Genomic DNA, 12311 nt, shown 5'->3' with positions numbered 1-12311 from the left:
CGCACTATAAGATGAGCTACTCACTGCAGTTTCAGCCTCTACAGTATTCGTTGTTATTGCTGCCATTTTGAACAGCATTCAGCAGCCAGGCCGCGTTTTCGTGACGTCATTTGGTGCAAGGGATTTTGCCCATGGCTTCCGACAAGCCTTTTAACTATCCTCTAGGTTATGACTGCTCTTAAGCCGTATTATTTTGAGCCAAACGTGCTTCAAACCACGAAAATGCTAGCAGTAAAGATGGTGAAGTGGATTATCGGGTGGGGAAAAAAAAAAGTACATTTTGCTGACCTTGTGAAGGATGCCAGGTCAGTCGCAGGTTTTTCTGCTTCTCGCCAATTTTGAGTTGGACGGAATGACGTCACAGAAACACGGCCCGGCTGCTAAGTACAGTTTTAAAATGGTGGAGTCCAAAGTCGAAGTTTGGGTTTTTTTCAAGCTGAATTTCTTCAGGGTAGCAGATACTTTAGAGGCTGATAGTCTTCTGAGTGGAAAAAAAACCCATGGTTACTTGCTATAGGTGGAGACAAAAAAGTAAGTTTTTTGGAGCGACCTTCTCTTTTAAGGATGGTACCTACATTTGTTAGTGCGCATACTTTCTGCGAATCACGCAAGGCATCACAGGGAGCCGTCGCATCCGTTTAAATATGAATAAAAGATTAACCATCCTTTATCGCGCGTGTTTTGTGTTTTGTGGCGGCCATTTTGAATTTTTAATACGCGCGCGGTCTGCTAGTGCGAGGTCTGGAACTGAAATTACGGAAATCGCTCGGAGCCTGCTCGGAACTCTAAGAAAATAACAAGGGATGAATCTGAAATGATAGCGTTCCGAATTTTGCATTAGTTCAAGGAGAAATTTACTTCGTAATTTGCCGAAAATTACTCTGTGGGAAGAAGAAGCATTAAACTAAATATATCTACGCTCACTTAACCCTCTGCGATATTTTGGCGTTGTTTTAAACTACTCGCTTTCGCACTATGTCTCTCCCAGTTGGGGGTCACGGAAGTGAGAAATGCGGAACGTTGATTGACAGAATCGAAGCGGAAGTGATAGTGTTGCTTGTTGTGATTGGTCAGTTTTAATTCCGGAAGTTTGATGATTTTATTCCGGAAATAGAATGCTGCCACAAGGCCGAAAGAGTTGTCATTTCGTATTTGGAAGAATTCAGAAATTTTATGACCGTTATGTCAAGAAATTTTGTTTCTCCTGACAATAAGAGGTAAGTATAGTAGGAGAAAATTTTGCCGATGTTAATGCTAAGGTAAGTTTGTGACTTGAGACGACGAGTTTCTCGTTAATTGGGGAGCTTTTAAGTCATGCGATTCAGGAAAAGCTTGAAAATTAGATTGATGTTCGTTTGCCACAAGTGGTTTAACTTCGACTGTCAGAAGCAAGTGCTGGATGTCGTTTTGGCTGGCCACAATACTTTTATTGTTGGAACCACCCGTAGTGGAAAGTCCTTTCTCCTAAAGCAAATTTCTGAGCGCACAAAGAAAGCGGTAAGTGTAACGAGTTAACGAGGAATCTTATGCCGGTCTGTCGTCTTTCGCAATGACCAAACATTTTCATACAATGTCATGATGGATGAAACTCGCTAAACCATCAAAGCTTCTTTTTTAGCAATACACATTTGTTGTTGAATTTTGTAACTCAATCATTTTCATTTTCATTTAGCTTCTTGCTTTAGCGACTTGAATTGCCGAGGATGATGGATGAAAATGTTGATCGCTTAAAAGTGGCTGGCGGTTCCACGGAGTTTTTCAAATTTTCACGAAGTAGGTTTAAAAGGGAGTAAATGTACACAAATGCATTCATCACAAACGATAAATCTATCGCTCTTTTACTCAAAACCCGTTTTATTCCTCTCTGGTTTGGAAAATGAGAAGCTTGAAGTTTGACTAGTGTTAAACTTGGAAGTGGAGCATGTCTGTCCCAAAAGAATGCTGGTGATGGTGGTGCCATACTGACAGTAGGCAAAGGGTTGCTATTTTTTGCCCGTTGCCTCCCCTAACCTGGCAAAAAATGTATTCTACTGGGCCACTGTTTACAAACATTGACTTAATGATGCAACTGGGATTCAGCTGAAATGAAATGCTTCAAATCTGTTCAAAGCCAATAATCAAGTGGACCTCAAATCAAATAAGAGCTTGTCAGACAAAAAAAAAATATATTTGTTTCTGTCTGATGCACTTAGGTCTCCTCTTCTACTGACTTCTTAACCTCCCAATCTTCAATCCACTTCAGAAGCCTCCTGTTTTCAGTGAACCTCTCATGGCTTTGGTGCTTGCATACAGCAGTGGACTTACACTAAAATGCTGAAAGTGTTTCTGGAGAGGTAAGCCATTGTTACCTCTCCAGAAACACTAAGAAAGTGTTTCTGGAGGGGTAAGCCATTGTTTATGTCGATCGCCATCTGACAATATGACTTAGTAGGGTTTTGGAGATAACATAATATAGTAGGATTTTGGAGATTCAAGGACATATTACGAAGAATCGTTTACTAAAAACGTGCTCTGTTTACTTAATCTTTTGGTCAAAAAATACTTCCTGTTCGTGTAAATGGACGTGTTCAACAAAACGGGCAGGTAATACGCCACGTTCGATATATCAACATTCTAGCATGTCTCCGAGGATTTCACGACAAAATTTTCAAGAACTCTACGGACGCGCTGGTACAAAATTTTCAGTCCAGTTATAGTTATAGTTGTATACTAGCTTAGGTGTTAAGAAGGAATCCACCAAAAGTTCGAGTAACAAGTGGACAAAAACTTTTTACCGAGATTATTTACATTATACTGGAAACTTCTGTGCGGTGATGGACAAAAAACTGACCCCTAGTCCATGGACTAGGGGTCAGTGTTTTGTCCATCACCCTTCTGTGCGACTCTTTTAAATAACTTCTCAAAAGAAATCATTTCTAACAACACCAAATGTAGAAAATAAATTTTGAAGTAATATATGAAACACTTGAAAGTACTGGAGAAATGAACCTGATGATGAAATTTTACCTGTGTTTTACCTGACAATTTCTCTGAACTTTGAAATTTACTTGCTCGAGTTCCCATGAGAAAGTGTTTTTGGTGTTATTTCAGACAACTGTTTATATCTTTAGCTTTTAGAAAATGCAAAAAGGACTGTAGAATACTTAAAGTTATTCTGGTACATGGTTTGTGTCCATTAAAAATCTGAATTGCTCGATTTCCTATCGGGATGGAGTCAAGAAGAATGTGACGAACAATGTCAGGTAATAAAACACTTGTGTGTTTAAGTTTTTTTTTTGTCCCTTTTTCTTTTTCTGCTTCTCGGTTAGTCTAGTACACCTTGTATTTTGTATCAATTGTTGAAACCTATTACGTTTTTAGCAACATGTGTTAGGATATATATAATAGTATTTCAATTCTTCGAAATATGGCATTGCATGATACGACTTACAAAAAACACCAGGTGCCTACCGAGGAGTACTGTTATTTTATCAAGTTTCAACTATACTTTAAAATCAAATTACAAATAAAAATTAGGCAAAGTTGATATTTGTTACAATGGCCCAGTACTGGAATATATTCCTAACAACCAACGTAAACAAGTCTAACACTTGAACAAAAAATGCGTAAAGAGATTTAGTTCAGAATTGCTATGAAAAAAAGATATTTCATGCAATTCGCAATTCTGAATCGTTTGTTAATTCTCTATCAATAATTTTTCGACTCGGCTTGCTTCGTTATTCGCCTGACGATATCCTTATAATAAAGATGGCATATTGCGTTACAGCATTTATGTTCTCTCCTGCATCTTAATTATCTATATCTTAGATCTATGATGCATTTTTTTCAAATTAGCATTTCTCCCGTATTATTCCAGCTTTAAGATGGCAAACGTTTTCAAATTGCTTGTCTGACTATGTACGCATTGTGTATCTATTCTATACGACTTGTAACGTCCAGCGCATGAGTATAGGCTACTTGGAGCCTCTTGTTTTAAATTTGTTTGTCGACTCAATGTTGATTCTTTCACATATCACTTCCTCTGCAGCGGCGACAGCTGAATTATTCTTCAATACATTTTTAACAATCGTCTTTTCGAGAGGACGCCATTGGATCCGCCATGTTGCAGCACTTTCAGTTGAACGCGCGACACGAAACTCGCATTTTTGACTTCCGGTCTCTTTTTCACATCTTATTTCCGTTCCCCCCAACTGGCAGAGACATACGACGAAAGCTAGTCAGAAGTTTCATCCCTTGTCACTTTATTATCCTCGGTGAGCGATCGGATCCTCCGAGAATTTGCGAATTTTCCCGCCCGTCCCAGAACTTCCGTAATTTCGGTTCCAGACTTCGCATTAGCAGACCGCGTAATTAAAAAATTCAAAATGGCCGCCACAAACACAAAACACGCACGATAAAGGTAGGTTAATCTTTTATTCATTTTCTAATAATACAAATGAAAAAATTACTCGATTGTGATTGGCTAAGAGCAGTGTAGTTCAAGTGTAACATCAGTGCAAAAAGTGTAACACCAGTGCAAATTACACATGGAAATTCTGGACTATGATTGACTGAAAAACAATAGGAACTTTTCTAAGAAATGAGATCACGTAAAGTGATGACGAAGTGCAATTTCAGCTTTTTGAAAAACTCACCCGTGCAAATTAATTCCAAATTGAACTCGAAACCGTATGATTACCTATACTAAACGGATGTGAGGGCTCCCTGTGAGGCATGGTTTAAGCGCCACGCGCGCGCTGGGGTTGACATCGACGCAATCAACTACGCTACCAAGGTACACGACTAAAAGAAAGCAAAATATTCATACTGTGGCCAAATCAAGTTTAATGAACCCGTACTTAAACCACGAACACCAAAATTGCAGCATACCGCCAACCACTAAATGTTAACCTCTTCCAGCTGAAAACCTATCTGTTATCTGTCAAAAATTACACTAAAATCCAACTGTAAACATGTACCTCCAGATGGCGTAGTGCGCGCGCAAAACAAGTGCGAAATACGCAAATGTTTTACTTACAGGGGAGGTGACAAGAAAAAATGTAGCTGACACCGTAAAGGTTTTCAAAAAAGATCAATAACTTAAAAAACGCGCGGTTACCCCCACATTTTATGTTATGAAATGGAAGTGGCAAGCCTATTCAACACGGGATTAGTTTCTGGTTGTGAGCAAAAGGTATTTAGACTGTATTTTGGCTGAACCAGAGGAAGGCTGTCAAAGATGCTAAAAGCGCTGTTGCAACGATTTTGTTATTTAAAACATACCAAAAATGGTTTTTATGTTACCAGTTACCATACAGTTTTAAGATCTTGAAAAACGTGTTTGCTTTTCTGTTTGTAAAGGCGAATTTGAAGGAAATCTGCGAAGAAATATACTTTCCATCTTTTTTTCGGAAAATGATGATGTCAGCATTTTTGTTGAGATTCAAGGCTAATTATCTCGAAAAAATGCGTGGCTACCCCCTTTTTTCTTTGTGGATTCCAATAGCCCTTGCAAAGATCTACTTTTCTCGCGTGGTCCTAACCTGGCGCAAAAAACCTTTGTATTTAGTAGGCACCGTCCTTAAGGCAATCGATATTTCCATGAAAACTTTAAACAAAAAATTGAAAGACTTTGTGCTCATAGCACGTGACTAGTTTAACTCCTAGTTTAACTCAAGCGACAACCGAGTGACAATCTGTTGACAGCTATGAACTACATCATGAACCCATTGCTAGGTGTAATTAACAGGCAGAATCTCTTTTCCTTCATAACTTCGTTTATAATCAATTTTTCTGTTTTTTTCTTTTTTTTTTCAAATAAAAGGCATCAAAAAGATCTATCTAAAAATAAATTGTCAATTTTTTGGTAAACTGATAAACAAAATAATTTCCTGACAAACTGGAATCGCTTGTGAACTGGCACTTTACTTCAGAAAACGAAAGTATAGTGCTAGCATATTATGTAAATAGCTATGAAGAAATTATGCAAGACAGTTGGAAACTCTTCATGAAATATAGTTTTTGTTTCATTTTAGTAACACTGACATCATAACTCGCCTTCCAATTTGTAAGCCATTTCGTCTTTTCGAACAGAATTTCTCCTCATTAAGTCACGACAGGGTTACTGTTTGAACAAAAGTTCAAACGTCCTTCTTTTGCCGTCCTATTACAAGATGGGAAACGAAACTTTTAACATCAACCAAACAAAAAATAGAATGCGAAACAAAATAAAACTTTTTATGCCCACCATTGTACTGAACTGAATTCGGGAGCTCTCTGTGGGGTCGAACTAGTTTGCTGAAGATCATATGATGTACAACAAAATGATCAACTCGTGAATTGGCATTTCTTAGCCACTTATACTGTGGCGGTTTTAATTGAAACTCAAATAAAAGTTAATTGTTAACAATGTACATGGTAATGGATCCTCATTTTACAGCAAAGGTGGGGCAAAAAAGGCGCCCCACGACTGTTTAGCGAAAATACATAGCATAAATGCGACCAGTCTTTTATACTGCCGAACGGATAACACTCTTCAACATGAATGCCTGTTATGTCATATGACAGGCCACCATCGGATCAACAAATGTGCCTTAACTACAATAGGTCAATTTATCCACATATATAACATCATGCCTTGGCTTGATGTTTGTTTTTTCACTCTAATACATTTTACATTATGTCGATCGGAAGAAAAGTACCGAATGAATGTGGATCCGGAAATTACTCGAAAGTTTTAAAGTCAGTCTTCCGTTTTTGTAATTTTTTTGATAGATATTTAGAATTTATTGAGGATTGAATTAGGCCAAGGTGATATTAATATAACAGAGGATCTACTCTGATAGCTGTCAAGCCGTATTTTCAATAATTTCCTCTCAGTTCTACTTTAGACAAATTGTTTGCACTGGCTAAATTGCGAATCCTATTAATTCGTCGTCAACTGATGCAGTTTTCTGACATACAACAATTCTGGTATTGCCATTTACAAGAAGAACGTATTCGTTTTCAAGCATAACCAAGTTCAAGCGTCTCTCAGGTACTTATTTGACCTGATTCATGACATGACCCATCTCAAGTATGTTAAGCTGGAAATGTTGTTTTATATATATATATATATATATATATATATATATATATATATATATATATATATAAATCTTCACAAACACCAGCCACACATAAACGATCTTCATGAACTCATATATACTATCACAAATGAAGACAAACTGACCGAATTCGCAAAAACATATCCATAGAATTTGACTTGTCACTGATAATCTAACTTGCCACAATTCTGTCCTAGAGGTAGCTTTCCACGAGGCTTATCGTAGCTCAAATAGCAGCAAATAACTCTCCTGTATGCCGTTTGAGGCCAGGAAGACTAAATTCACCGTCTTTTCGTTGAATCATGAATTGTACAATTTAATTAAGAGTGCTTTTAACATGAAATTGGAGTCTAAATCAACACGAACGTACAGATATCAAAACCGCGGCGGAGAGCCAATCTATTGCTTTCTAAAGGCCTGTATCGTCATAACTGGACTGAACAAGAGCTTCCTACATCGAGAATCGATTGAAATTCAAACAAACTAGGCCATAGTTAGCAGTAAGCGAACACTCAACATGTTGTCGTTACGTCAATTATCGCCCCGAAGCCACGCAAATAAATTTCTTCCGCGCTAGCGAATCACAGACAGTTCTGATACTTAGCTAAGCCGAGAACGCCTAAAATTGATAAAACAAGGAAATTCTACTCACGATCAGCGCTTGAACTCATGTTCTTCTCTCTCCTCGTGGCCATGTTTTCTTCGCAAATAGCAATGTCCCGGATGTACTTCAATTTTGTCGAGCGCGGAATGGCACATCCAGATTTCAACAGATTTTTAGCTACATCAAAGTTCGGAGCAAATGATGCCAACAGCAGCTAGAGATGTCTAGTTCATTGCACGTCTAAGCCCTAAATCGATGTGGCTAAAGAGTTTTGCTGTCTAAAGCAAGCACAACATTATCGCCACAGGGCAAACGGCCTACTGTTAGGGGACTAAATGTGACCCGTACAGTTTACACATCACCTCAGGCCCGCCTCACGTACGATAATGGACGACGCTTACTAGCAAATCGTTAGACTTGGGCCTTCATTGGACTTAATGATGTCCTCGGGCAGACTTCCTTTAGACAGTAAATACAGAACGCTAATCGGTCGCTCCTTGCGAGAGTCACCACGCGAACTGAATTCAGACGAGTGTAGCCTGGGCTAAACTTAACGCAAATTGAAAAGGGGGGGAGGGGGGGGGGTGGGTCGATAAATAATGAAAAAAATACCTAAATAAATGAAACATACGGCAAGGAGTTTCTACATTTCGTGCTAGGTAAGATTTACAAGCTGCTGTCATAGCGAAAGCAGAAAAAAAACAAAAAAATGAAAAAACAAAGAAAGAAATGAAAAAAACAAATAAATCAAAAAACACCTGATTCAGTCTTTAACACCGTTTTCATAAATCCAGACATATATTTCAAGGGAACAAGACTGCATGACCCAGAAAGGTCGAAAAACGACCGTCTCTAATTTCTGTCGATCTTTCTAAAGCATTTAGAGTCAAAGTAGGGAATTCCCTGAGCAGTTTAGGACATTCTGTGCCAATATATGTCTGAATTTATGAAAACCGTGTTAAAGACTTTGCACCAAAATAGCGGGCATGTTTTTGGAAAATCGGTTAGAAAATGTACATAAATATGGCCATGTCGTACCGAGAGTGCTATCTACCTCGTGTACTCTTAATAGAGTCCATACCATGCCTATACAAGCCTTTGAAGTCGCTGCAAATGAGTCGAACGAGCCAAACAAAGCTAAATTAGAGCTTACATTGATCATTTGGTTCGCCGCGGCACTAATTTAGACAGGCTTAACCTCTGCGATTTCACCTAAATGACCTCACTATGTCTTTACTGTGGGTTAAATTAGCCAGTCACGCTAACAAGAGCATGGTAAGCAGTGGAATTGGTTATTTACCTCTATATTTCAGCCAAAAAGTAGCCGTTACGTGACATTTCATCTCAATAATTATATATATATATGTAGATGTATATGTATATGTATATGTATATGTATATGTATATGTATATGTATATGTATATGTATATGTATATGTATATGTATATGTATATGTATATGTATATGTATATGTATATGTATATGTATATGTATATGTATATGTATATGTATATGTATATGTATATGTATATGTATATGTATATGTATATGTATATGTATATGTATATGTATATGTATATGTATATGTATATGTATATGTATATGTATATGTATATGTATATGTATATGTATATGTATATGTATATGTATATGTATATGTATATGTATATGTATATGTATATGTATATGTATATGTATATATATTCATTAAATGTAGTTCAGGACTTCAGGAGTGATTCATCGTTTTATTGCTACAGACCTGTTTCGTATGGTCAACAAGTGACCACACTCATCAGGCAACATCAACGAATGACCGGTTAATTTAAATGCTGGCGGTTAAATACAAATTCAAATAGTTGCTATGGTGCTGATTATTGCGTTACGTTATCTTAAGGTTTTTGAGTACATATCTGTTTCTGTGAGGGCACGAAGTTGCTAATTCATTACGTTTGTTGAGGCTACATAGGTCTTTCCTGCAGATTATTAGAAATTTTTCGTAAAGACATAAACTGCATTTTTTAGTTACGTTGTTGTAAGGCTTGGATTTTCTGAGGACTTTCCATGCTATATTGAATGGTTTCTTGGCGTCTTTCAGTTTCCATACATGTTTTGACAGTTCGGTGCTGTTTCTTTTGTTGACGTGTCGGAAGGATGTTGTATGATTTCTGAAACGTTCTTTGAAGTTTGTTGCGAGTCCTACGTATGATTCTGTTTCTGTGTCGGTTGTTACGGTTGCTTGGTATACCACGTTCGTTTCAAGGCATTTACCTTGAAGGGGGCATTCGTCTTTTGTTCGGCAGTTGCACTGTTTGTTGGGTTGTTGTGTTGGGGCTGTGTTGTAATCGGAGAGGAGTGTTTTGTTGTGTGACGAGATAATGGATTTCATGTTGGGCATGCAGGAGTAGCTAAGCTTGAGCGTGTGTCTGTTGAAGATCTTGTTAAGTGGGTGGTTCTTTGGGAAGCATTTGTCGACTATGTGGAGGAACTTCTTTCCTAGGTTGGTTTTGACGTTGGAGTTCCATGGGGGATTGTACCAGGTGATGTTTCTCTTGCGGTTTCTCCTCGGTGTTTGTATGGGCTGATGGTTGTATGTCAATTTGTAGGTGTATCCGCTTTCATTTAGAGCTTTTTGGTACGGGGGTATGGCTTCGTCGAAAACCTTTTGGCTTGATGAGATGCTTGTTAGCCTTTTGTTTATGTTTTCTGGGATGTTCTTTAGTAGTTGCGGGGGGTGGTTGCTCTGTCGATGGACGTATAGTAGTTTGTTGTTGGGTTTTGTAAATGGTTTGTAGGTTCCGCTTGTGAGGTCGAAGGTTACGTCTAAAAAGTTAACTGTTTTTTTGTTTGCTTCAATCGTGATTTTGAGGCCATTCGATTTGAATACATTGGTTACTTGCTGCTTTATTTTTTCTATTTCTCTTGGCATGGCTTTGCAAACAGCTAAACCATCGTCACGATAAAGTCCCACTTGATCTTTAAATTTGGCGGTGATTAGTGACAGCATGTATGTTCCTATGAGTTCGCAGGTTTCTGCACCGTCGTAAGAACCCATAGTTACGTCGAACATGTTGTCAGTGTTCTTTTTTGTCCATGGTGACTGCTGGTGGTATAGAAGTGACTTTTTGGCGTGGGTGATAATGTGGCGGTCTTGTTGGGTGATAGTGGTGAATTGGGATGCATAGTCTAGCGCTTTCATGAGGAGCTGTTCTGAGATTGAGGGATAGAAGTCGCAGACGTCAAAGGTGATGAACGCATGCTGGGCTTTTTCTGGTATGGCTTTAAACCATTCTATGGTGTTTGATGTGCTTTTCCATTGGTTCACTTTTGTTGCGTTGATTACTTTTTTGTTTATATTATCTAGAATTTGCTTGCTTATAATTCCAATTTCTGATTTGCTTGGGTTTATAAGTCGACAGGTCGGGTTGTTCAGGAAATCTGGCTTGTGGTCTTTCATGGTAATGAATGAATCTCTGTTAGCCGAAACTTCAATGCGGTCGTCTAGCCCAAGTTTTTCTGCCACTTTCTTGTCAACAGAAGATATCACATTCGGCACATTTTGGTTCGTCTTTTTGTAGGCTTTCGTTACGTTCTTGTGTACAAGGGTCACGTAGTCTTTCGGTTCGGTCTTGTAGTGGTTGGTTGTTTTATCTGCCTTTACGTAAATGTGTTTGTCTTCTCGGATCTCTTTTAGGTCGTTGGCCAGTTTTCTTTGGAGGTTAGAAGGTTGGTGATCAGTTCTAAATTCAATTCGCTGTATCAAGTTCTGCATACAGTCTTCAAACTCATTCAGTTCGTTGACGTGCGGGTTCTTACGACGGTGCAGAAACCTGCGAACTCATAGGAACATACATGCTGTCACTAATCACCGCCAAATTTAAAGATCAAGTGGGACTTTATCGTGACGATGGTTTAGCTGTTTGCAAAGCCATGCCAAGAGAAATAGAAAAAATAAAGCAGCAAGTAACCAATGTATTCAAATCGAATGGCCTCAAAATCACGATTGAAGCAAACAAAAAAACAGTTAACTTTTTAGACGTAACCTTCGACCTCACAAGCGGAACCTACAAACCATTTACAAAACCCAACAACAAACTACTATACGTCCATCGACAGAGCAACCACCCCCCGCAACTACTAAAGAACATCCCAGAAAACATAAACAAAAGGCTAACAAGCATCTCATCAAGCCAAAAGGTTTTCGACGAAGCCATACCCCCGTACCAAAAAGCTCTAAATGAAAGCGGATACACCTACAAATTGACATACAACCATCAGCCCATACAAACACCGAGGAGAAACCGCAAGAGAAACATCACCTGGTACAATCCCCCATGGAACTCCAACGTCAAAACCAACCTAGGAAAGAAGTTCCTCCACATAGTCGACAAATGCTTCCCAAAGAACCACCCACTTAACAAGATCTTCAACAGACACACGCTCAAGCTTAGCTACTCCTGCATGCCCAACATGAAATCCATTATCTCGTCACACAACAAAACACTCCTCTCCGATTACAACACAGCCCCAACACAACAACCCAACAAACAGTGCAACTGCCGAACAAAAGACGAATGCCCCCTTCAAGGTAAATGCCTTGAAACGAACGTGGTATACCAAGCAA

This window comes from Orbicella franksi, chromosome 8 (genome assembly GCF_964199315.1).
Source record: "Orbicella franksi chromosome 8, jaOrbFran1.1, whole genome shotgun sequence".
Lineage (NCBI taxonomy): Eukaryota > Metazoa > Cnidaria > Anthozoa > Scleractinia > Merulinidae > Orbicella > Orbicella franksi.
Note: the sequence above shows the minus strand (reverse complement) of the source record.